The sequence below is a fragment of the Spermophilus citellus genome (genome assembly GCF_964194105.1).
Source record: "Spermophilus citellus genome assembly, chromosome: 8".
Lineage (NCBI taxonomy): Eukaryota > Metazoa > Chordata > Mammalia > Rodentia > Sciuridae > Spermophilus > Spermophilus citellus.
Window position 1 is genome coordinate 5,299,391 of NC_138189.1, and position 26,901 is coordinate 5,326,291.

Genomic DNA, 26,901 nt, shown 5'->3' on the forward strand with positions numbered 1-26,901 from the left:
CGAGAGGGCACAGGCGGCAGAAGCCCCGTGGTAGAAGCAAGGAGCCTTCTGGGGCTGCTGGCGAGGCCAGAGTAGCCGCTGTGGAGTGGGAGGAGCCCACGCTCTGGACTGGAGGTGTCTGCTCCATGCTGGTACCGCAGACCCAGTGGGTCAAACAGACCGCCTCCTGCCCTCACACAGCCCACTCCTTGTTGGGGAAGGAGAAAAGAAACGCACAATCCCAGGAGCATTCTGAGGAAGTTGCATTCACTGGAGCAGGGACCTGCGGAGCCTGGTTCCAGAGCCCATGTCCACTAACAGGAAACCGCAGGAACACAGGAGTCACTATGCAGCCAGGGGAGGCCTCCGGGCAGGCATCTGACCTCCGCCTTCCAGTTGGAAAAACAGTGAAGGGGCCTTCAGGTGGACCGGGGGCTACCACTCAAACGTGGCTGAGTGTCTGCAGAATGGCGGTGCTTAGAGGGCTCCAAAGGGCACGCTGGGTGTACAGGAACTGCAGAGCTGGGCGGGGCAGGGCCTGCTGGGCATCCCCTCTTCCATACACCAACTCTTCCAGCTCCGCGTCCACCAGACAGCCTCAGGCCCCCGTCCTGGGAGCCCATGCCTGGACTCTGCCAGTGGTTTTCAGCCTATGATAAAATTATCTGTCAATTAAATTTTACAGCTGTGAGAGGCAGCCTCTGGCTTCAAAGACATTATGGGTGTGAGATGAAGCACTTGCAAATCCACGGGGCCATCAGAAGCCACTGATCACTGTGTGGTCCCGGGAAGGTCATGTCCTCTCTCTGGGCCTGCTGCCTGCGTCTCCAGCACAGATGGCCACCCGATGAGATCAAACACGACCACAGAGCTCACGTCCCACAGCTCCCTCCTCGCAGTCAGAGCCGTGTCTGCACGTGGTGTCTGCTGCATGTTCAACGCCTCCCAGAACACCCCAGGAGGCACGCACCGCCTGAGAGACGAAGCGCACGTGTTCTCTGTGGCCAAGAGTGTTCAGAGCAGCTTTATTCACAACAGCCCAAATTATCAGCAACTCAATTGTCCAACAGCCATAGGACAATTTAATAAATTGCAGTATATTCATACAGCAGAACGGCCGTGCAGCAGAGAGGCAGAATGGATTTCTGACTAACGAGAGTCGACCAGGGAGGTTCCAGCCTCAAAGACATTATGCTAGTGAAAGAGGCCAAACCTAAAAGAAAGCTTACTCTATGATTCTAGGCACCCACAGTTTAAAAGGGGCCATGCTCACGGCCAGTGCTGGAGCTTGGAGCAGTGGCAGCCTTCTGGTGAGGTACTGTCGGGGAAGGGGAAAGAGGGGACCCTCTGAGGCTGAAAATGCTTCACATCCCAACCTGGGTGGTGGGCATGGAGGTGTGCAGGCGTGCAGAGCCTAGCTGAGCTGAATGGGTTAGACAAATCCACTTTGCTTTACATGGGCCACCTCAATTTAAAAACTGAGTTTATAAAATCCCTTGAGATGGGCCCTAATGAATGGGAGGAGGAGGTCAGATGACAGTGGTGATCTCAAAATGACACAGAGCCCTACAGAAGCAAGCCATTAACCTGTCTTCCAGACACCACCGCATGCGTGTTCCTATGTACTCTGGCAACCAAAGCAGGCCACGGGCCTGCCCTTTCCCACCTGAGTCCTGAAAAGGCAGGTGAGAGCCCTTGGTCACAGCCCACAGAGACCATGCCAGCTCCTGTCCCAGTCTGATGCTTTGATTGATATCTGTCTCCAGAGGATCAGACTTTACTCATCATAGACTCTTCTGTAGCTAGACAAGTGCCTCATGTGCAGAAGGTGCTCAGGATTTTTTTTTTTTTTTTTTTTTTTTACGGGAATGATGGCATCTAGCAATAAACCAAGAATCCCTTCAATGAAATGCTGGTTGAAGCATGAAGATAACTCAAAGGAAAAAACCCAAATCATAACATTTGCTTTATTTCATGAGTCTCATCTTTTAATTTGTTTATTATCTTACAAAATATCTGTGTAACACCTGAAAAATTATATCAAAGAAAAACCACGTGTGGGGTCAGAGGACAAGACCCAACTGGTCAAGTTCATTAAAGCCATCCAGCTTACATTCTGCTCCAGCTAGATCTTAATGAGAAAATATTAACCAGGAAATCCCCAAATGTTTGGGAATTTGGAAATATATTTCTTAAAACTCATGGGCCAAAGTGGAAAGTACTATGGAAATTACAAAGTAATTTGAACTGAATAATAATGAAAATATGACATATTAAAACTTTTGTGATTCAGACAAAGCAAGGCTTGGAAGAAAATTGTAGCCTTTAAGTGTATTGCTAGAAATGAAAAAATACCCTGATGTTGAGGGATCTGTACATTGAAACAAATTGGGTTAAGGATATTAACTAAGGATCAGGAAATATTTTTTAAAAGACAGAATCAATGAGATAGAAACAAACATACACTATGGAAAATAGGAAAATAGAAAATAATAATACCATTGATATGGGGAATAAAAAGGGGCATCACTACAGATCCCACGGTCATAAACAATACAAGAAAAAGGTATGAATTTGAAATCCAGGTGGGATAAGAATTTCTAGGAACACAGGGCTTACCAAAACTCCTGTGAAGAACTAGAGACTGTGAGTCCTCCTGGTTCTGTCAGAGAAAAAGAACGTTTTGCCAGTTCTGGGGCTCCAGGCAGAAAAGCCACTCTGATCTCCCAGTGGAAACAGAATTGAAAACGTGCACCGTCGGGGGCCAGACGAGGTGAACAGAGCTTCTTCAGGGAGAGGTGGAGGGAGGTCCCTCCAGGCAGAGGGACAACACAAGCCCTGCCCAGGAAGCCACAGAGCAAGCGTTTGACCCATGAGTGGGCAGGGTGGCTTCCCAGGAGAGAGCAGGGGAGGGCGGAGGTGGAGAAGTCAGGGTGAAGTCTGCAAGTGTTTTGCCAGGTGTTTTGGAGCCAAGGAGCAGAGCAAGAACAAGCCCTTCCGCAGACTGAGATGATGGAGAGGGCAGAAGAAAGGGGCAGGCGAATGATCAGGAAGAAAGGGTTCCACGTTTACTAGCCCTGACTGAGCTCCAGGCCACCCATGGGTATGCCATTCATCACTCTGTGACCCCGAGCTGCTCTTCCACCAGATGGGGAAGCCAAACCTGGGGCAAACAGATCGACTAAGGTCACACAGCTACAAGTGGCACCGCTGTGTGCTGTGTCCAGGGGCGACTCCAGCAGCCCAGCTCTTTCCCTTCATTCTTCCCCCCTCCAAAACGACAGTGCAGAGAGAGAAAGGGTAAGCAAACAGAGAGACGGGCTGGGAAGAGACCGGCCAAGCAGCAAGAACGAGGAGGAGGACGGATCTGAGGAGAATCTGCACTTGGGACCACTCATCAGCCACCTGGGCAGTGCCACTCTCTGGGATGACAGCAGTGACAGTCAGTACCTGGGCACAGGGAAAAACTAAAGGGAACATTGTGTCCATGAGCTTCAGTTTTGATTTTTGTAAAATGGGAACACCGAAACCAATGTCACAGTGTTCCTTGTAAGAACAGGAGATTCCTCCACCAACGGGCTAGCAGAGGTCCTAACAGGCTTCTCAGAGTGGAGCCGTTATGGCCATGAGACCAAATGTCCAACAGGTGGGGAGGAGGGAAAGGAGGGTGACTTTGAGCACAGAAAGACATCTCCTGGCAGAAACCCTTTTCCCTCTCCTATTCCTGGCGGCTCCTCCCCGAGGATGCTTGAGGAGGCTCCAGCCTGAGCCTCCTGGGCTGAGCTTCTCTGCGCTCTGGCCAGCCAGTGTAGCGCACCTCCCAACTCACCTTGTAAGTGAGGACGCTGAGACTCGGGGCTTAGTGACTTGCTGGGGACTCATGGTGGGGATGGGCTGTGCCACCCCCTTCTCGGTCCACGGCTGCCATAGAAGACAGGCTTCATTTATGGTGGGTGGGTTTTCCTGGTGCCTGACTCCTGGGGCAGCAGTATATTTGGGGTGTGTGGAGGTACCCCTCATTTTAACATGAAAGGCTTTGGTGTCTTATTTTAGCAAAGGCAAAGTGTTTGCATCTATAGAAGGGACTCAGAGGAGGACTCAGTGGGACAATCTTGAAAGCAAAGTAAGACTGGTCCCTTTATCCCCGACTGTGCAGAGAAACAGTGTGAGCTCAGACATGTCCTCCAAAACCTGGGCAGTCACAATTATGGAAACTCACAGAACAGCCTAACTGCCCACCCACAGATGAATGAATACATGGCATATACACAACAGAGTTTCGCTCAGCCATAAAGAAGAGTGTAATTCTATAATTTTCTGGTAAATGGATGGAACTGGAGAAGGCGTGCCACGTGAGGTGGGCCAGACTGAGAGTCAGGGGCCAACTGTCTCTCTCACTGTGGGAGCTGGAGAGAAATATGGAATATTAAAAAGAGGAGGGTGAACAGTGGAGAAGAGGCAGACGCCGGAGGGAGAGAGAGGAGGGGTGGGAAGGGGAGGAAATGCGGAATGAAATTGACCCAAGTACACCATGGGCAAGTGTGAAAGTATCATGAAGAACTCCACTGAATGTATAACTACAGTGCATCCAATCAAACACCATAAACGAATAGAAGGGAGGCCACGGAGTAGAGGAAGGGGTGGGGGAGGAGGAGGACAGGGGAAAGGAGTGGTTCTGGAGGTAGAAATGGACCAAATATGGCACATGCACTTATGAACATGTCAGAATGAACCCTGCTATTCTATAATGTGGTAGCAAAAATATTGAAAAAGAAAGAAGCCTTTCAATTAGCTCTAATACACTCACAACTTTACATAAATTAGTCATCTCCTGCTCTGTCTCCCTGTGAAAGAGGACGTGTCCTTTACTGCCCAGAACATCAAAGCACCAGACTCCCCCAAGCATGGCCTTGGTAGCTGGAGACTGAATTCTGCTTGGAGAAGGATGTGTCCTTCGTTCTCCTTGACCTGTCACCTGGTCCCCGAGTGCCTGGCTCAGGCTTGGACTTTGTCCTGCACCAGGCAGAGCTGATGATCACAAAGGATGCAAGAACATGAACAAGTACGACGAAGCTCAGCGGGTGGTCCCTGTGGAGGCCTCTGGAGGTCAGACTGCGGGGGCCTGCCGCGGTGCTCAGGGCTGGAAAGGCACCCAGGGTTTAGGCCTTGGTGATCTCCCTGCAGATGCTACCTCGAAATGGAGGGAGAGACAATAAACCCCGACACCTGCAAGACGGTTTCCTAAGAGATACCCTAGACAGGGCTGAGAGACCGTCAGGAAAGGGCTCCCAGGAACACACAGAATGACAAGGACAGGCGAGGGCTGCAGACAGTAGAGGTAGCTTCAGTGGCCTGTCATCCTAGCCACATGGCCGGAGGGAAAGGGTCCGTGGCACAGACCAGGTGCCTCCATGTACACGGAGGTACCACGTTTCACTTAGTCACGAAACATCCATGCCAGGTGCTGTTTCTCGGAGGACAATGATGAGCAGTGACATTTAGAAAGGTCAGTAGAGAGAGGAGGCACCTGTTGAATGAGCAGCAGAGCCAGGACCAGAGCCCAGGGCTGTGACTGGGTCCAGCCCCACCTCCTTCGGGTCACTGCCACGGGCAAACAGACATGCCAGAGGGCACTGGGGAAGCCATGGCCCCAGCTTGTGACGCCCCCCTCTCCCTGACGTGAGCAGTCCCTCCATCACTGTCCCCAGCACAGCCCCGTGGCTCACTTCAACCAAGATGCTGCAGCAAGCACAAAGCCTGCAGGTGCTTGACCCACAGGTGTGCTCCTGCGCCCTCCTCCTGCGCCGAGCACCAGGCCCTGCCCAGGACAGCGCCCTGCTAACCTGCAGCATGGGCCCGCTGTCCCTGGCCAACACCCAGACGCAGAGTCACGCAGCAGGTTGGTGGCTGCTGGCAGATGCTGTCAGAGCTCAGTGGAAACAAAGAGTGAAGCGGCCGGGCTGAGCCAGCCCCAGGACCACGGGCCCAGCGACCAGTAGCTGTTTCAAACCCCACATTCTGAAGGAGTTTGTCTGCAGCAAAAGTTCAGCAGTGGACGTGCTGCTATGGGCGGCTCTCCGCTGGCTGGATGCTCCAAACTGCCCAGAATATAGATTTTTAGTCAAAGAGGATGCCCCCTGCCGTGTGACATTCTGGATAAAACTCTGCTTCACGAGGGGCTTCGCAGCAGTGCTTTGAAAAACAACTGACTTGACTGACCAGAAAAAGGGCGAGCGCCTCCCTGCTGACCAGAAAGAGCCCCATCTCCCCACGGCTGGCTTCCTTCACCTCAGAGGTGGGCCTGGGCTCTGGCGGCAGCCAGCCCTCTGGGTGGGGAGCTAGCTGCTCCAAGCCGCGGAAGGGCCCATCTCCTGGGCTGCCTCGGCCCACACAGAGCTTCGCACCTCCGCTGCCCAGAGAGCTGCTTCCAGCCTGCGAGGGGTCAGATGGACTCCTTGTCCCCTAAGAACCTAAGAACTGTGCTGCTGCAGGGGGCCCCCGCACTCTGTAGCCTGCAGCATGGGGACACAGCAAGTGCACAATAAATGGGGGATGTCATTGAGGTCACATCTGCCACCTGAGCTCAGTCCTCTTGTGTGGAATGGACAATAAGAACAGCAGCAGCGTTTACTCTCTGAGAAGCTTCCAGAGGCATGAAGCGACACCGCGTGTGCAGTCGTGTGCGCGTGCTGGGACCCTTAGAGTCTCCATGGGCGAGGGCGCAGAGGCAGACGCACCAGCTTAAACTCCGGCTCTCCTACTTGCTAGCTGCACGTCCCCACAGTTTCCTACTCTGCTTGCTCCTATCTAAGGCGTGAACGGACATGCTAATTGCACGGTTTGGATGTGAGGTGTCCCCCTGAGCTCCCGGGTGAACGCAGGGCTATTCAGAGGTGAGATGATCAGATCACGAGAGCTGTGACCTAATCAGTCGTCCTGGGGTGACTGGACTGACTGGGTGGGGACTGAAGGCAGGTGGGTGTGGCTGGAGCAGGTGGGTCACTGGGGCCGAGCCTTGGAAGGGGGCCTCTTCCTGTGGCCGGTTCCCTCCTGTCTGCTTCTTGGCTGTCACTGTCAGGGCAGTACTGCTCCTCCACACCCCACTGCCATGGTGTGCTGCCTCACCCTGGCCCAGGGCAGTGGGGTTGGCCCCCACGGACTAAATCTCTGAAACGGGGAGCCGAAAACAACAACAAAAAACCCTTCCCTCCTCTACACTGTTCTTGTCAGGTATTTTCTCACAGTCACGCAGAGCCGACTGTCACACTCTTGCAAAGTGTTGTCTTAGGGTCTAAAGAAAATGTGTGTAAAAGGCTAAAAACAAATGCAAACCCACAATGAGATGCCAACTCACACCCTGGGGTGGCTACACACACACACACACACACACACACACACACACACACGTCAGCAGGATGTGGAGAAAGGGAACCCCTTGCACACTGTTGGCAGGGGTGCAAACTGGTGCAGCCACAGGAGAACAGGACAGTGGCTCCTCAAAACCAGAAGCAGAACCACCCGATATCCAGCAGTCTCGATTCTGAGTCCTCACCCAAAAGAACCCAAAGCCAGATTTCAATCCTGCAATATTCGCAATAGCCAGGAGGCGAAGCCCCCAACGTCCAGGGACCAGTGAGCCCAGAGGCAGAAGGGGCTGTGTCCACCTGGTGGAAGGTTATTCAGGCTTAGGAAGAAGCCATCCTGCATGTGCAGCACTGGGGAGGAACCTGGGGACGCCGGGCTCAGGGAGCCCCGGTCACAGAGAGGACAAGCACCGCGGACTCCACTTACCCCAGACCCTGGGGAACTAAGGCAGGGACAGGAAGTAGTGTGGGGACTGCAGGGGGGAGGGGCATTATGGCTCAGGGGACAACAAGTTTCAGGTGTGGAGGATGAGAAAGCCCCAGGGTCCGCTGCACAATCCACGAACTTCATACCACTGAGCTGCACGGTTGAGCGGCTGAGAAGGCAAACGGTTTGTGTTTTTCTTTATTACAACTAAAATATAAAAAATAAAAAGCTAAGACCCATCTGTCCCCAGTCAATGCTCTGTCGATGCTTATTAAATTAAGGAAGGAAGGAAAGGGGACTTAGATTACTGGTATAATCCATTCATTAATCCATGTAGGCAATGCAATTCAATAAGGCTCAGCTTAGACCCTTAGCTCCCTAATAAAACCCACTCTGAGCCCCAGACTCTCCTCGGTAGTATTTGGGGGTGTCCCCCAGTGGCCACAGCTCTCTTGGTAACTGAAATGGTGAAGGCAGAACTGTCCATAAACCACAAGGTTCAGCAGCACTGCACAGCTTGGCCGTGGCGGCCGTGCAGCTCCCCATGGAAGCGTGAGAACAGAAGGGCACAGCACTTTATGTGCATATTTTGGAAAAGCCCTTCAATGAATCGTTGAAGCATCATCCAGCAAGAATACTCATTGCATAAAAGTACAAATGTCTCCCAAATATCCAGTCAGACTACCAAGAACTGCAAAATGGACCAGCACAGCTTTTCAACGGGACCCTGTGCTTAGAGAGCAAAGGGGATATGTGTCTCTCCTGGGAAAACAGACACCTCCAGCCACTCTCTGGGTAACCTGAGACACAGGAGGGCAGCACAGGGCCCCTGAGGATGAGGGTGTAGCTGCAAGCTCAGAGCGTCTGCACCCTGAGCTCGCCAGACAGAAAATAGGCATCTGACATAGTGCGCGGACTCTGCCGACTCTGATGCCCAAGTCCATGCTCCTCCACTCCCCAGTGGGTTACCCTGGAAGAGACCTCACATCACTCTGTGTCTCATCTTCTTGTCTGTGGAATGGGAACCAGGAGCTGAATCTTCAGCAACATGACAGATTGTCTATCCTGAAAGCACCCAGGGCGTCCCCGTAGCAATGCTGGGAGAAATCACTGCATTCACCTCTGAGGCTGCCAATGGCGAACAGAGTCTGAAAATAAGAGAGGTAGTTTGAAGCTAATTCATGGCTGTTCTGGGCATATTAGCTGAGCGCAGAAGAAAAGAAGCATGGATTTTAATCACCCCAAGGTGAATAAATTTTCACCACCCCTCTACTGTGTGAGAAGAGACGTCCTGGAGACGGCGTGAAGCCACACCTCTCCCAGGGCCACATGCCAGGGGATACAGCTGTATAGGAACAAGAAACAAAAAGCCATAGGCACACAGCAGTGGAGAAGATGAAACAGAAAATAGTCCTCGTTGGCCAGGGCCGGGAGGAGGGAGAGAACGAGAGGAGGCTGCTCTGAGAGTCTGTGGCCTCTGGCGGCCACCCTACAGTTTTGGCCTCCAAGTATATTCCACCAGCATGATCCTGAGACCCCCAAGCTCAAGAACTGGGAGTTGCCCTCCGTTGTCTGTAGCCAGGTGCTTGTCAGGACCAAGGGCAAGGTCACTTTTGTGGGGACACGTGTTAAAGGTAATGATAGCACACTGGAGTAGTGGGATGTGGGGCAACGATCCTCAGATCTTCTTATGATGCTGGCACCCTTTCAACACAACACCCAGGTTAGGGGAGCTTCGTTCACAAGCTTGGTTAACCGAAAAATCCCTGAAAGAGCATATTAGGAACAATTGGAGAGTGTCCCAGCCATGCCCAAATAGTGTGATATAGGAGAGTCTGCCAACCTACTATACCACCCAGCAGAACAAAGAAGAGAAACTAGGTACAGCTTTAGTACATGCAGGAAAGAATATGTAATCAAATTCAATGCTCATTCATAATAATAACAATCTACACACAGTGAACAAACTGAACAAAGATTTCTTTCAAAAACTCATAGCGAAATATGTTAGCATTCCCTCTAAGGTTAGGACCAAGATGTTGTACCAATGGTCTCAGCTAATGCAGCACGATGAAAAAGAAAGTGGAAAACTATGAAGACTATCAAGGAAGGAGCAAAACCATCATCGTTTGCAGATTATATAATTGCCTAGAAAAACACCAGATAATCTAAGACAAATTATTAGAATGTTTCTGCATATAAGACTAATATGGAAAAATAACTTATAATCCAGTTGCCAGCAACACACAGCACATACAGCCTTAAAAAGAACAGAAGTCTGTTAGTTAGCTTTCTGTCACCATGACAAAATGCCTGAAATAAATCAACCGAATTGCAGAAAAGGTTTTCTGGGTTCATGGTGTCAGAGGTTTTGGTCCATGGTCATTTGGCCCTGCTGCTTTGAGCCTGTGGTAGCACAGTACATCACGCTAGAGCATGGGACGGAGAGGGCCTGTTCACCTCCAGGAAGCCAGAAGCACAGACAGGAAAAGGAAAGGCCTGGGCCCCCAATATCTCCTTCAGGGCACACCCCCAGTGACCTAGCTTCCTTCTACTCAGCCCTGCTCCTAAAGGACCCGCCACCTCCCAATAGTGACACAGGCTGGACCAGGCCTCTAGGACAGGGACACTCAAAATCCAAACTATAGCAAAAAGTGTAAGACACTCAGGATTATACCCCACAGTGGGTGTGCAATTGTATAGGGAGGCAAATCACGGCCCTTTGACAGCAGGCCCTGGGGAAGCCTCATCCGAGGGAGGGAAAGCCCTGCTCGCCAGTTCAGCTACCAAGTCATCTCTGGCACCAGCCTCAGCTCCACGTTTCTCCTTCCATTTGGTAGTTTAAAGAAAGTCGACTATGAAGTGGCCCTGGAAGAACAGAGTGAAGATGCCAAGATACACCCCGAGAGGAGCAAGACAGAGACGCACGGCCGGGACCCAAGGCTCAGCATCAGGCTATAACGAGAGGACAGTGAGATGCCGACAGGCAGAGACCTGCAGGCCAGGGTCAGATTAGAGGACACAGACACGGCCCACACAGAGACAAGGTGGCCAGTGGCAGACGCGGCCTTTGAAGATCAGTAAAGAAAGATGCAGAAAAGCATGATCATGAAGGGGAGCCCGGCAAGGCTGACTCTATCCCGCTGAAACTTCTGTGCATAAAAGGCACCATGAAAGAAGCCAAGATAAGCCCCGAACTCGAGGGACATGTCTACAATGCAATTAATTGATTAAAGATTAATATCCTTGCTGTACAAAGAATTTCCTATGTTAACTTTTTAAACATGAATGTTCACAAAAAATTTAAAAGTATAAAAGGGGAAAGAGAATAAAAGAGTCAACCTAAATAGCAACAAAATATACCTGAAACTTTAAGGTGGTTCTTCTTTGAGGAAATTCTCACCAGAGAATTTCTCACCTCGATAATCAAAAACAATCCAGGAAAAAAAAAATGCATCATCACAGTTTTTCTAAACCCATGAGGGAGAACTGAATTGTAAAGAATATATGTGGATTAAATTCCAGAAAGTAAGGAGCCAGCCACAGGAGAGGAAAAGGACCCCTTTGGGGCTCATCTCTGGCAGGACAGCCGCAGAGGAGGAGGCCACCAGAGTCGAGTCACTGGAGTGCAGGGGAATTGGCCAAAGCTTCAGTGAAGTGACAGCAGACATGGAGCAGGAATCTAAGGAGCACCAGCCTCAGAGGAGATGGGGTGCTCACCTCCTGTGCCCCAGGGACTGAGGTCAAGGCTCAGGGGACAGAAAGGTTGCTGCTGAGACTTCTTCCTGCAGGAACATGGGGTCTTGGACAGGGCATTGCAGCTGCCTTCTGAAAGTGGTGCAGGAGAGCAGAGAGACCAACCCCAGGTCCATTGGATGTCACTGCCCATGGCGAGGGCTGCACAGGAGAAACCCCGCGAGACCCAGATGGAGATCTGCCTGCCCTTTGGCACCGAGGGCTTAGAGGGACTGGAGGGCAAAGAGCCCCTTCCAGTGGGGCAAAGGCCAGCAGCCAGGCTGAGGAGCAAAGAGGAACCTCCCATGGCTCAGGAGGTGGAACCCAGTTTCAAGCAGGAAGAACTTCTAGAATCACTGGTGCTACATCTCCAGGCCCAACAGAAGGGGGTCAGGAGCCCACAGCCACAGCACCAGAAGCCAGGAGTGGACTCAGACTGAAGTGGGACACGGTGGGGGGTGAGGAGAGCGACAGCAACCTGTGGTACATTACGAAGACTCCAAAGAGAAGAGCTCCAAGGCTCCAACCTGGAGAAATCACAGGAGGGGAATGCTGATTTGGTCACGCATGTCGCTTGCCTGTGCTGCAGTGCCACACAGAACCCCACCAAACACCACCAAACACCACGGAAAGAAGAGAGAGAGGATTTTCTCCCATTAGCATTTTAATGTATGGTTGGATTTCATCACAAAATAATTACATTCCAAAAGGAAAAATTCTGCCTTCTCAGGATGGAGGAATGGTATCTTTCAGATATCTTTGCCTCTTCACTGATCATTGAAAACACTCATTATCTACTTATTTTCACCAGGAAAGAAATATGAATCCTCTTTTATTGTATTTGGTATTAAAGTGTAATTCAGAAATAAAAATATTAAAACTGTAACAAGGTGAAGACCCAGCTCAAGGAGAGAGCAGATGATTCAGCCTCTGGCTGTAGTCATGGGCCCCAAGGGGGACATGTTCTCTTCTGAAAACAGATGTTACTGAGTCCGGTATCTACTGTTTTCTTATCCAAAACTTCCAGAATGCAATGAAAATCATAAAACACAGCAAAAATATTCATGATTAAGGAAATATGTATAGCTACACATACAAACAGTGCCCAGAAGCTGAGTTGTCAGAGAAACACCTTAAAATAACAATGAGCACCAAATGATCTAGAATAAAAGCCTGCTAAAATGTGTGAGGGATAAGGAGCTTCAACAGAGGTGTAAAGCTGCAAGAAGAGAATCAAATGGAATGCTAGACATGAATGATATAGTATCAGAAACAAAAAGATAAAAACCTCATTTGGTTGGCTGAAGAGCAGAGTCAACTATGTAGGAGGAAAAAATCAGTTGGTTTAAGACAAGGCAGTAGAAAGTACTCAAAGAAAAATACATGCATCACACAGAGTGAAACAAACAGGCTCCAAGAACACTATGTGTTATGGTTTAGGTGGATGAGGTGTCCCCCAAAAGCTCTTGTGTGAGACAATGCAAGAAGGTTCAGAGCTGAAATGATCGGGTTAGGAGAGCCTTAACCTAATCAGTGGATTGAACCTCTGATAGGGATCATCTTGGTGGTAACTGTGGGCAGGTGGGGTGAGGCTGGAGGAGGCAGGTCACCTGGGGCAGGCTTTGGGGCTTACATTTTGTTCCTGTGAGCCAAGCTTAGTTCCTCTGCTTCCTGATTGCCAAGTGCTGAGCACCTCTCCTTCCTCATGCCCTCTGCCCTGATGTTCTTCCATACCTTGGGCACAGGGTAATGGACTCACAGGGTAATTGGCCCTCTATGGACTGAGAACTCAGAAACTGTGAGCCTCAAATAAACATTTTTCTCCTCTAAAATAGTTCTTGCCTGGTCTTTTGATTACAATTGTGAAAAAGCTGTCTAAAATACCAAGCATGAGAGTCAAACATCTCAAAGTCAAAGCCAAAAATTTTTGTGGTGTGTATGTGTGTGAGTGTGTGTGTGCATGTGTGTGTGTGTGTGTGTGAGAGAGAGAGAGAGAGAGAGAGAGAGAGAGAGATGGGGGGCAGAAAATAACAATAGGTTTAATTTAACCTTTGAGTGACCACTGACTTCTTACTAAGAACAATGATGCTCAGAAGACAATAGAACAACTTTTAATGTAGAGAGAAAAAATATATGTCAACTGACACTATATCCAGTGAAAATATTATTCACACATACAGGTGAAATAAAACATACCTGAACAATAGCTGAAAGAATCGGTCTCAAGCAGATCTGCGTATTAGAAATGCAAAAAAAAAAATTAATTAAAAGAAAAATAAAAGGGAATGATGGCAAGTGTAAGATGAGCTCTTCTAGAAGGAATGAAGAGCCCAAAGAGAATTAGGTCCAGGTCAATATAAATCCATACACATAGCTTTCCAAATGATCTACTGAAAATGAAAGATAATGACCTGTGGGACTTAGAGAACCATACGACAATAAGGACGGGGCGGGGGCGGGGTGGGCAGGTGGTCTTTTACTACCACTTTCTTACATTGTTCATTCAGAAGACAGTAAAATGTTGATGTGCACTGTGGTAACTTAAAGACACAGAAGGTCATCTCTAGAGTGGCCATTTTAAAAGCGGTCCGGTTTAAAAGTCAGTACAGAACATAGAGAGGAACAAACAATTGGTATTTTAAAATAGAAAGCAGAAAAAGAGAGAAAGATAATGAGCAGACAGACAAACTCTAAACAGAAACCAACATGGGAGGTGAAACCCAGCCCCATGGATAATAGCTGAATGCAGGTGGGCTAAGCCCGCCAGGGAAGGGCAGAAACTGTAAAAACTACCATCAAGAAAACCCGGTCGCACTGTGATGATGAGAAACTACTTCACACCATAAACCAGGACAGGCTTAAGGTGAAACAGTAGAAAAACACCACCAAAAATACAAAATGGTATCAAAGTACAAGACAAAGCAGGTGTCAAGGTAAGAATATGACTGGGTAAGGGACCATTTCATAATGACAAAAACACTCATCTTTCAAAAAATAGCAATTCTAGATCCATATAAGCCTAATAAAAAACTTGAAAATGCACAAAAATATTTGAAAAAGTTAAAGGGAGAAATGACAAATTCACAAAATGTACGAGGATTTTCACAGCCCTTTTTCCATAAAGCAAATAGACCAAAGATCGATACTGCTTAAGGAGACTCCCACACCACAGTCACCCTCTCTGTCTAACTCTGGTTTGTAGAACACTGTGTTCAACAACTCAGAACACTTGATCAATCCAACCACACAAAGAACATCCCACAAACAGGCCACATTATAGACCATAAAACCTATCTAAATGATTATCAAGGGGTTGAAATTATACAGATCTATTCTTTGATCAAGACACAATTAGATAAAAGTCAATAATAGAGTTATGTGGAAGACTCTCAATATTTAAAATTCAACAGTGGATCCATTCACTCATTAACTATGCCACATGTCACACAAGGAAGAAATGACAAGGAAAATTTTAAATATTTTGAACTAAAAGAAAGAAAAATACCACTTTTTTTGAGAGCATGACTTAGAGGGAAATTTATACCTTTAAATGCTTGTATTTGAAAAGATTATAAAAAAGAATAGAATCCACAATCTAAATTTCTTCCTGACAAATTAATCCTAGTAGAAGGAAGGAAATACTAAAAATAAAACTGAAAAATCAATTAAGTAGAAAGGAGATGGAACAGAGTAAATACAAAGATTCTTGTTTGAAATGATTAATGGAGTTGAAAAACTCCTAGTCATACCAAAGCAAGAGAGAGAAAGACAAAAAGTGGAAATTATAACGTCAGGAAATGTTGCGTGTCCTGGGGACAGTTCAAAAGATGATCACAGGGCACTCCGAGCAACTCTGTCCCCAGAATGGTGGCAACTTGGATAAAATATTTCTTGAAAAAAAAATACAGCACAGAAGAAACAGGAAATCAACTTCCCTCTGTAAACAAACTTAATATTTAATAAATCCTAAAAGAAATCTTTAGGCCTAGATGGCTTCACAGGTAAATATGAGCAAATATTTATTTATTGCATCTTCTTGTGAATAAGGAAGGGGCGCCACAGACTCAGCCAGCAAGGACAGCAGAGCCCGAGGCCAGAACTTGAAACACTGACAGAGGAGAGAAGGAGTCACAGATCAGGAGCCTCAGGAACACCGAGGGGAAAATACTCAACCTAACGACGGGAAGTTGAGTCCAGCAGAGAGTGAAGGTTGTGACCAAGCGTGGGTCCTTAGGAGCCAAAGCTGACTTAACACTCAGTACTGACCAAAGAAACTCAGTGTATTAACTGACCAGGAAAGAAGAGCTACCTGACCATCTTGACCACTTAGAAAACTAGGCTTTTGTTGTGGCTGTGGTTAAGGCTCTGTGCTGTCATGATCTCAGCAAACCAGGAGCAGAAGGGACCATAACAGAAGTGTGTCCTTAAAAACCTGCAGTGAGTTTCACACTGAGGGGTGCAGGAGGGACAGCCTCCTCCCCACCCCAGGAACAAGCCACAGACAGCCACCTCACTGCTCGGGCACACAGTCGGCCTAGAAAGGCCAACACTGCTCCAATGTCAGCGTCACCACGGAGGAAGAGCACACAGAGGGGAAGAGAGGGAGCAAGTCCCCCTGGCCACAGCCGACATCATGACGTGCCAAGAAAAACCACAGGGCCGGGAGCCCAGCGCCTCCTGCGTGCTTAACTCAGCCCCGGCCACATCCCCACCAGGAGCTGAGTCCTGCTGCCCACAGCCGTCCCCACACTCAGACCACAAGCCAGGCATGCAGGGAGGCCAGTCACCTGGCCAGTGTGGAGCACCCGCCTCCCCGACTCCACGGGCAGCTTGGCTTCCTCTGGGTGGCCCCCTGGGTGCCCCTAACCCCTCAGCCCACCACTCACCCAGCAGCTAGCGAAATCTTTTTACTAGAAATGAGAGTCCCTCTTTGCTGGCTAAATCCCCCAGTGCTTCTCAGAAGAGCCCCATCCCTGCCCACGCTCCTCTGCCATCCTGAGTGCTGGGCCGGGGCAGGGCCGATCCCTGTCTCACCTCAGGTGGCCCGCGAGCTGCTCCCGCTCTCCCACTTCAACTGCCCTCTGGGGTTAGCGACTACCCTTCACCCTTCAGAACTTAGAAGAAACGTCACCTCTGAGATACCTCCCAAGTCTCTGCAAGAGCTTGAAGCAACCCCACCCGCTCCTGCATTCCCTGGGGTACCATCTCCTTCCCTCTTACAGCACCTGAGAGTGACTTTGTGATCGATCACTCAGCCACACTCCCAGCCACGCTCCACTGTCCTTGAGTTCAGGGACATTGGTGTACGCTCCTCTTTCCCATGGAGCCGCCACAGTCCCTGGTGTGCCGCAGAAGCTGAGCGCCCAGGCATTGAGCCAACACTTGAGTGGACCATTCATTGTGACCTCTGCTGGGGGGACACCGCCTGCCCACTAAGCATGCTTGAATCTGTGATGGCCAATGGACGCCAAGGGGACTGCCACCAGCATGGGGCCAGTGTCTGTTTCCTGAACACATCCCACCCACACCTGCCCGCCTGCCTTCATACTGGCTAAGATGCCACCTGCCTGCAGGCCGGGGCCACCCGACCCCTCCATCATGAAGCCATCTTGTCCTGGGTCCTCTCTTATGGGAAGAGAGGATTGCTTTCTTAGAGGTAACTGGGACTCTCACCCCTTCAACCACTTCTCAGTGGAGAACGAGGACTCTGCCAGGACCATCTGGGCTGCCTGAGCGGTGGCTCTGTCCACTGGCCCAGACGCAGGCCTGCTAGGAGGAGTCCCCATCTCCTGTGTGTGGCCCGTGGTCCACTCCTGCAGCCCTGTGGCCGCCCCAGACCCAGTTTCTCTGAGGCTCGGTTCTGTCCCTTCTGCTTCTGCGAGATACTCAGTCCCCTGTTAGCTCTGAACAGCTGGCATGTGACAAGGACAGGATCCAGACCTGGGTGTCTGAAAGACCAGGTGCCTCACCTGCTGCCTCCCTGTCCTTGGGACTGCGACTGCATTTAGGAGCAGGGAGCTGCACAGGACCCCATGGCGTTACCGTTGAGCATCTGAAGTGCAGCGGGGGTCAGAGGTCCACCTGGAAGACCTTGTTTAGCAAAGAGGAACGGGGACAGGCTGTGCCGAGAACAGTCTCCTCCATGCGGACAGGGTCTTTATTGCAGTGTGACTTGGATTCATTAGCGTAGGAGGCCAGCTTGGAGAGGCCATGTTTGTGAGACGGGCTGTGGCCTCTGTTACCATACGTTCTCGTCCTCTGGCAGGACCTGGGAGAAAACTGGGGCTGAGCTTGACGAGCCGTCCAGGATGACCAGGGTGCCTGGTGCCATCTGCCGTGCTTGCCACACATTTCAGCCTCCCCGTGACAGTAGGAAGTGCCCTGTTGTCCTTCCCTTTCTAACAGGAAGGTCCCATGGCCACCTCACCCCCTGCCACGTCACACAGCCAGTAAGTGGTGCAGCTGGGATTTGAAATCAGGTATCCGGATTCCAGAGAGCAGCCCTGGACCCTGCACCATTCTGCCCACACCTGCTGCCCACCAGGCACTGGCACAACCACTTCGTGCAGCAGGCAGCATGACCACACCCCGTAGAGGAGGAAACTGAGGATCAAGAGGCTGAGCTTCTTCCCCAGGTGGCCCACTAGCAAAGGCTGGAGCCGAGACCACCCCCATCTCCACATCCACACGTCTCCCACCAGCCCTGGGGATGGACTGTCCTGGGAGCTTTAATGTTACAGTAATCTCAACCATCGTGTGTAGAATTGCCTGGCACTGTGTGTGGTTTCTAGAAAGTTCTCAGCAAGAACACTTCTCTCCTTTCTAATTATGTGTTATTCACACTCGTTCTTTTGGTTTGATCTGCAGATTGTATTTTCAAACTCTTTGGGGATAAGGATCTCTTGGAAGAGTGTGTCCTGCTGGTTTTCCCGACTCAGCCACTAGGGCTCTGTGTGCCCATGGGCAGGGAACAAGCACACGATTCTGTTCCAATTTCTTCCCTTCAAAGACAATGAGAATAATCTCGATGATCTCCCATGGACTGTCATGGCCCCACACCAAAGCCAGGTGCTTTGTTAAAATAAAGGCTAAAGCCGAGAGGAGAGAAGAGAATCGGTCCAGCCCTGTTATTTCTGCACCTATTCTACAGAAGTAAAAAGGGAAGAGTTTACTTTTTACAGAAGTAAAAAGGTAAGTTTTATGAGTTTTGATTGGCACTAACTCAATGAAAACCGAGTCTCTTCTCTGTGCCAGGCGCTGAGCTATGGAGTAGTGACAGCCCTTCCTCACGGAGGTTAGTTACCCTTCCTCTGGACCCGTCTATAAAAGATGCGCAGTTAACAAATAGCTGCCATCTACCAAGCTCCTCTTGTGGGAGGCAACGCAGGGTGGGCCTAGCATGGAATAGCTCACTCAGACCTAACTGTTACTGTGCCTATTCTACTGGTGAGAAAGGCACGGCAGGCGGAGTTTTTAACATGTGTCAGTGAGTAGCAGAGTTGTTCAAAAGAACAGGCACTCCTTGGTGCACACAGTGCCCCCCACAACCCACTCCCAGGCTCTGCTGAAGAGTGGTTCGTTTATAAGTGAGAGGAGGGAGCAGAACCAGCCTCCCCAGGTACCAGGAGGCCGGCCAGCCCGACTCTGGTGGGGCATCAAGAGGGCAAGGCACGAGTTAAGTCAGGCCCAGAGATGGGAGGCTGCCCCACACTCTCCCTTGACGTCTCACCATTTGATGTCCCATCTTCCTTCTGTCCTCCTTGTGCCCACGCACCTCAGCTCCTGATCTCAGGCTTCTCCAAGTCCATCCTCCAGAGTGGGTGACCCTAGCCTCCATGTGTGTGGCTTGTCCAATGCTCTGGCCTCTGGATCATGTGGTGATCCATCCCCAGTGACAGTCTCTCCTACTGTCTACTACTTTGGCAGCACCTCAAATTTGACCATCAAGCAGTCAGTCAACTCTTGAACCTCAGGCTCCAACCCTCCGCTCTCTGACCACAGCCCCTCCCTGCTGGCTTCCTTTTGCCTTCCCTTCACCTGCCCTTGAACTTCGACCTCATTGAGACTGCCATCCTCTCTACAGGCTCCACATGTCAGCTCTCCTTCCTTTGTCAGCTCTTCAATCTGCCCCCCTCTGTCAGGCCAACCATTCTCTGGCTTTCACCCATGGTGTGGTGGGAGGTGGGTGGAGCCCAGAGCAGCCCTGGAGGGCAGAGGAAGCTGTGGGACAGCTGTCCACACCCGTGCCCATCCTCAGCATCCTCCTCTCCAGCCCAGCAAAGATGCACACCACAGCCTGTCTCACTGGGCACTTGGGACCCGGCATCCCCAGACAGGGCACAGGACAGAATTTAGGGAATCCTTGAGCGACTAGCTGGCGTTAACATGCCCTTTGGTTAGGAAGCCAAGGAACATAGCTGACAAGCAGGGCAGGGCACTCTGACAGGGGGAGGGTGCCCTTCATGCCCCCCAGGGGCTCCACGTCGCTCTGCCTTGCCCTGCCTTTAGATTTCCTTATTGAACACATTCATAAAGAAGCCCACAGATTATTTCATTATTTATGTATTTTAACACAGTGACTTCTACGTGTTTAACTTCCTTGGTGATTCTGTGAATTCTACCATCTACGAATAAAGAGCATTATTCCAAGAGCCCAGGGCACGCCTGCTTTGAGCTTCTGGGCTGGGCTGTGGGCTGGGCGCTGGCAGGGAGGGTCCACATGCGTCCACTGAGGACAGAAAGAACAAAGGAACCCGGAACGGGCGAAAGAGGGACGCATTCTCCCCCCATTGTCCCGGGCTACTTCTCCTTGCCCCCATCTCTGCTGGCTCTCCTGTTTGGGCGTAGGGTTCTGCCCATCCTTCCCCTCCCTGAAATTCCCTCCCTTGTCCCCACATCCCAGTGCTGTCAACCTCCCGCCTTCTGCTCCTCCTGCCAGCTTCCCCATGCCTCCTCCTCCTCCGGCACTTCCTCTCCCCCCCCAGGGAGAGCTGCTCCAGACCACGCCCCCTGTTCACGGCCATCCAGTTATTGAGCGCCTGCTGCATGAGAGGTGAGGTGGCCAAGGCACTGGAGGAGCTGGTTTGGGGCTTTTTCCTCCTGGGCTCCAGGAAGGTAGGTGCTAAGTAACAGCGAGTGTGACCAGGATATGACAGGGGGCACCTGATGACTGTGCCTGCTGGGACCTCCCTCTGGCAGGTGACCTCAGCCATGCCACACAACCCCACACAGGGAGCTGGGGGGGACCTGGGAGGCCCCACCTGCAGCAGTGCTCCACTGTCTTGCTTCCTTAACTGTCTCTGGACATGGCCACACCCTTGTCCATAGGCCCCATGTGTGCACGCAGCCCCCCTCCCCACCGTGGTCGGGTAGTCCAAGCACTCCTTCCCAGAGCCCTCCCTGCGCCACTCCACGGACGTCTTTCCAGTTCAGTCCTTAAACGCTGGGGTTCCTGAGCTCCCCCTGAGGGCTTTTCTCAGCTCATCCTGGGGAAGTGTCCAGGATTCATCCTCCTGGGCTTCTGGAGCCACAAGCTGGCACTGTACTGGGGGAGCTGCCGAGAGCATGCACAAGGCTGTCTTCAGCACCAGCCCACGGTGGGGTGAACCACGCTCAGCACACAGGCCTCTGGGGTCTCCCAGGCCCTGTACAGTGTTCACCAGGTCAAAATTAGTTTCATAAAATTCGGTCTTAATGTGCCAGAACTTTCACACTCTCTTGAAGGCACAGTGGATGTTTCCAGAGTTGGAGACACAAGGTGAGGAGATGCTAAGTGGGATGCGGGCTTCACACTGTGCTCCTGGTTTAGTTTTTGGTGTGTTGCACTTTACCATCATCTCAGTTTGTCCTTGGAACTTCCCCTGTGCCTTCTTGATCTCTGTAACCTCATTACCAACCACCAACTCATTCATCTGAAATCCAGATTTTCTTTACTCTCACTGAGAAACTCAAAAGCCAACTACACTTTGTCGTCTCGTTTTGTGATAGCAGAAAATAATTCCAAAATACTCTTTAGAAAATAACAATCAAGAAGTTGAAATATTACCTAAAGTAATTATCTAGTGATATTTTACTTGAAATAAAAATTGTTTACGATCTTTTTTTATATCCATGCACAGGTCATCTGCTTTAGAAAACTCGGATGCCCACCCCCAGCCCACAGATGCATCACCCGCGTCTGAAAGCGGTGAAACAGACACTGATGAGTTGTGACTTTAGAGGAAGCTGCTCCAAAGAAACCAGGCCCCAGACTAGGAAACCGCACTGAAAACACACAACTACCTTCTTTCCTTCAGCTTTATAGATACAAATACGTTGCTGCATTTTATGGAATGGAGCGTTTTAGAATCATAATGTACTAGTTAGGTTTTCACATTGTTGTGAGTTCCATTCATGATTCAGAATTTAAAGAGAAAGGAAATAATCATGTTTAACAGAGAGGAACCCAGTGTATAAGAAGCAGAAGTAACTCGCACACAGACCTGAGGCTGGAAGTCCGTGGTCAAGACCCTGCTGGGTACCTGGTGAGGGCCCCTCTCCACTTCCAAGACGGAGCTCCACGCAGCACCCTCAGGGCAGATGCACGCGCTGGTGTGGCAGTAGGTAGGAGGTGGAAGGGCAAGCTGAAGGGCAAACACCAGGTGAAGCCTCATTTATGAGACCCTGAAACCCATTCACGAGAGGAGCCCTCATGTCCTAAGTCTCTCCCAAAGGCCCTCGCCCCTAACACTACTACTGCCAACACCTGCAATTTGGAGGGAACATGTTCAACCATGGAAAGATCCCAGAAGGCACAGTCATGGGCGAGGGAACCGATGGTATTTGCTGCATCCCCATTTCCCTGCTGAGCCACGATATCTTCCTCCCACCCAAATGTGTCTCCCTGTGAAGACGGATGGTATGTATAGACATCTCTTATCCATCTCAGTGAAGAACACCATCTTGGCAAGTCTGAAATCGTATCGATTGACATGGCACATTATGCAGGGCTCCCTCTTCCCTGGTCTTCCGTTTCCTATAAGAATTTGGCCATCAACTGTGTCAATTTTACTTCCTTGACATCTCAGGAGCATGTACCTATTGCTAGATGCATTTTCATTTCTGTGAAGTCGGGGTGAAGAATGTGGCTTACTCTACTGATAGAAGGAGGAGTTCCTACTATTACCTCCTTCCAATCACTGCCCTGGGAACCTCAACACTGAAAGAGTTAGAGCTGTATAGCAGACCCTTACCTACCACCCTGGGAGACCAGGAAGTAGCAAGAAGAAAGATGCCATCCAGGTTGGACGTCTCTGAAGAAGAGAGAGGGCCAGGCCTCCCCAGAGCAATGCATCCAGTGGAGAAGGAGGCCTAAGTGATACTAGAGACCCAGTCACTCAAATGTCCAATGAGGCTCTGAGAGGAAGGAATGCAAACAGCTCCTTCCCAGAGACTTCCTTAGAGGAGGGATTTTTAGTAGAAATTCTTATCTGCACAGACAAGCTTGATAAGAGGAGAGGGAGTGCTTCTTCCTGCACCTTCCGTCACACGCACCACCCCTTAAGCCGAGGACTGTTCATTCAGCTACCATTCAACTCCAGCTCCTCCTCTGGAGGTCTAGCCAAGGTCAAATCATTTCCCCTCCTCCTCTCTCTTGAAAACCTTCTGGGCCTCCTCATTGTCCCCAGTTCCTAAGCCTCGCTCAGGTGCTCCGTGATCGGCTTCCTGCCTGTCCAAGCTCAACTCCAGTCGTTTGACCTTTTGCGTCTTGTGTTCTTGTGATTTCAAGCCATGCACATGTGAGATGCTCCCCTTGCTTCATCCTAACACAGGCCTATCCTCGCCCTTCAACACTCAGCTCAAATGTCACATTCACCAGAAAGCCTCACACACCCCTTCTAGGCCACCAGAGGGGACCCTTTTGCATTCTTGACTTCTTGTCAATCATCACAAGAGAATTGCAAGCTCATTGAGAGCTGGGGCTCTGTCCCATGGGTGGCTGGACCCCTGGAGTACATCGCAGTGCCTGGCACACAGTCAGAGACCTGGGTGGATGGATGGATGAAAGCAGAGGAGAGACTTCAGCACCACGGACAGCCCCAGAGCCCTTGGCTGTGATGGTTTCCAAAGCCGTGCGAGTGAGTCCACTGGCCTGGACCCCTTCTCTCTGGGACTCAGGACTGCAGGGGAGCCTGGGATCCTTTAGACTCCTCCATAGCTCTTACCCTCAGGGTCTGTCCCATCTAACAGTTGACTCAACATCCAAACAATGTCTCAAATCCCTCCCACTGTTTCTCACAAGTCTAACCCAAGACAGCACCAAAGGCCTCCTGACCGGGCCCTTCCACACCTCAGCCCACCTATCCCCTAGCAGACAGAGTCATCTTTTAAATTTACAAGTCAACTTTGGGGATTGAAGATGGACACCAAGTTCTCTGCCATCAGCCCCAGCAAGAGGTGGAATCTACTTTCTCCAAGTCTGGGCTGGCCCAGCAGCCTGTGGAGACCGCTAGGATGCAGAGGCTCTCCGTGCAGCTCCCAGGACGGGGCTGACTAGCAGTGGTGCAGACGGAAGCAGCTTACAGGGCCCTGCAAGAGTGACCCCAAGACCCTCGGCCCCCTGATGCACCACCACAACAGTGCGGCAGTAATGGTCATAACGGCATTGGGGAAGAATCCTCAGAAGGCCCGAGACCTTCTCAAATGTGTAGATCTCCAGGCGTCTCAAACTCCATCTTTGTCATGAGCGCTCTGGAGGACCATTTCCTCAGCCAGCCAGAAACCAGCCTAATGGATGCTGACTGTACCTTCTGGCCTCCTGTCCTGAGTGAGGACTCTTCAAGTCCCGCCTTTCTATCAGGGGACTGTGACAAATGCCCTTCCCCAGACATTACACTTAGAAACAAGTCTGACTGTTGATGAGATCTTATTTTCTCCAAATTATTAAAACCATCAGTCAGATGGCTCTTGGATGCCACCTTATATGACTGTGATATTTTTCCTGCCCTAAGAAACACCCCATAAGTGCAAGGGCCAAAACCTGTAATTGAGGCCATCTGTTACCCCATGCCCAAATGCTTAACTTTCCCTCCTTCCATGTCTCATTGCTCTTCAAAGCATCCTAAGGAGGTGGAAAGGAACAGCACTCCTGCGTTGCTTCAGAGACGGCAGAGTCCGAGGTCAAGGTCACTTTTCAAGATGCCTCCTCCCCTCTGCGGCTTCCACCTCTTCTGCCCTGCAGCCCTCCTTCCTCATAAAATGTGGGAGGGCCTCCGGCATGGGAGAACTGAAAATACTTCAGCTCTCTAGGTCAGCATTATTTTTATGAACCGCATATTATATCCGTCAATCATAATCTTGACTCCAAGTCTGAAAGAATGCAAAATCATGCCCCCTCCAAATCAATTTAATCTTTAATTTAAATCGCATACTGCGGAAGGGGGCCAGAGCCTGGTGTTATCCACGCGGCAAGGCGTAATCAGCCAAAGGAAGCTGGTCACTAGCGGTCACAACCGCACGGCAGCTGGGCTTCGCTGTGCCTGGGACATTTATTTACTGTGTCACTCGCACACACACACAATGGATGACCTGAGCAGATGCAGCGTTCAGCACACACACACACACACACACACACACATACCACCTGAGGGATACTACTTACTGAGCCCTCACCCTGCACAGGATGGAGCAACAGGAGCAGCTCCTTGCACTTACAAGGATAAGCGCTGAAATCCAGCCAGGTAAGACTTGTTTGCACAAATTAGCACTTTGTTCATGTTACATGCTGGTTTAAAACTTGATGGCTTCCTGATAAGCTTGAGATACAAACTGAACTGCAGCTGGTTCGGAGAGCCCTGAAGGACCCATAGCCTCGCCTGCCTCTGCGATGCCATCGCCCCGGCCACCCTGACGTGCCTGGCATGGACCGTGCCGTCCACCTCCCCCCTGCTATGTTCTGTCCTCTCTGGGTTCTCAGTGGAAGCTCGTTATCTCCCTGCCCTCTCCTCATCTTTTCTGTCTTCCAAATTCCAACCCATTTCTCAAGTCATAGCCCCAAATCACTCCTGCAAGGAGACCTCTCTGGCTCCAACCCACAGGCCAGATGGCGTCCCCTCCTGTAGTCTGAGTTCCTCAACCTTTCCCAGTTCCTCAGTCTTTCCAGTGAGTTCCACTGAATCATAAGCTCCGTGAGCAAGGGTTGTACCTGCTATTCATCGACATATCCCTGGCACCCAGTAAATGCCGCAGACCTCGATACAGGATGCTCTTTTTTATTTTTTTGGTCCTGAGAATTGAACTCAGGTGCACCATCCACTGAGCCACATCCCCAGCCCTATTTTGTATTTTATTTAGAGACAGGGTCTCACTGAGTTGCTCAGCACCTCACTGTTGCCGAGGCTGGGTTTGAACTTGCAATCCTCCTGTTGCAGTTTCTTGAGCCCCTGGGATTACAGGTGTGTGCCACATGCCCCACCAGGGTACTCTCTTTAAGGTTGGTTCTCAGTGTGATCCCTCTGCACCAGCAGCACAGGCATCCCCTGGAGACTCATTAGAAATGCAGATCCTTTGGGCCCAAACCAGATCTGCAGCATCAGAAACTCTGAGGCAGGACCCAGCAATCTGAGCTCCAACAAGCCCTCCAGGCAGTCTTGTTACCCTGAAGTTTGAGAACCACTGGCCTATAACACATAGGCGCTTACAGAACAAGGGGCAGAACTTATCCTGTGCAACTAGGAAAGACACAGCTTTGACATTCTTTGCAGGCTGCTCTGGGTAAGTGACAGGCAGGATTTCCTCGGGGTTCAATGTCCATAAAAGAGTGAAGTTCATCAAGAGTGAGCGTAGAACCCCAGGCCGCTGGGGTGCAGGCTGTTTTCTGGCTTAGAGGCAGAGCTCAAAACGGTGAGCTGGACACTGGGAAGGCAGCCCGAGTCTGGCAGGGTTAGCTGCTGCTGAGCTCCCTCCCATCTGCAGGACTCCTGGAGACACCAACTCTGCCTGAGCTGGCGTAGGTCCAACAGCATCTAATGTGGAATAAAAATGACAAAACTCACCCACACTCCCGCCCCAGGAGGAGGCGAGCAATGGGGGTTTATAAATGACAATAAATAAGAACCCTAATAAATCCAAATAGGAAGCTACTTGACAGAACAAAGGAGACCTCAAGAGGAGAAGCGCCTGGATTGGAATCAGAAGGAGCTTGCCACCTCTGAAGGGCGGGTCCTGCTGCCCGCAGGCTCTTCATTGGAGCCGACTGAAAGGTCATCGTTGGAAGACACGGGATGTGGGAAGTCCTGCCGTCGAATTAGAGAAAGACGGAAAAGCTGATTGAACAACCATCCAGAGCCCCCTCCTCGGAAACTGCCCCTCACACACTGTCCCCACAGACAGCGGCACCTCTCCCGCTGACCGGGAGCC

The 26,901-nt window shown here is 50.6% G+C and overlaps 1 protein-coding gene across 2 annotated transcripts in view; it reads right to left on the reverse strand.

The window, feature by feature from the left end:
• The window catches only part of STK32B (serine/threonine kinase 32B), a gene marked incomplete at its 3' end in the record, with an annotated part of 280,673 nt that overhangs the window by 131,600 nt on the left and 122,172 nt on the right, over window positions 1–26,901 (reverse strand). The gene's annotated exons all lie outside the window — the stretch shown is intronic.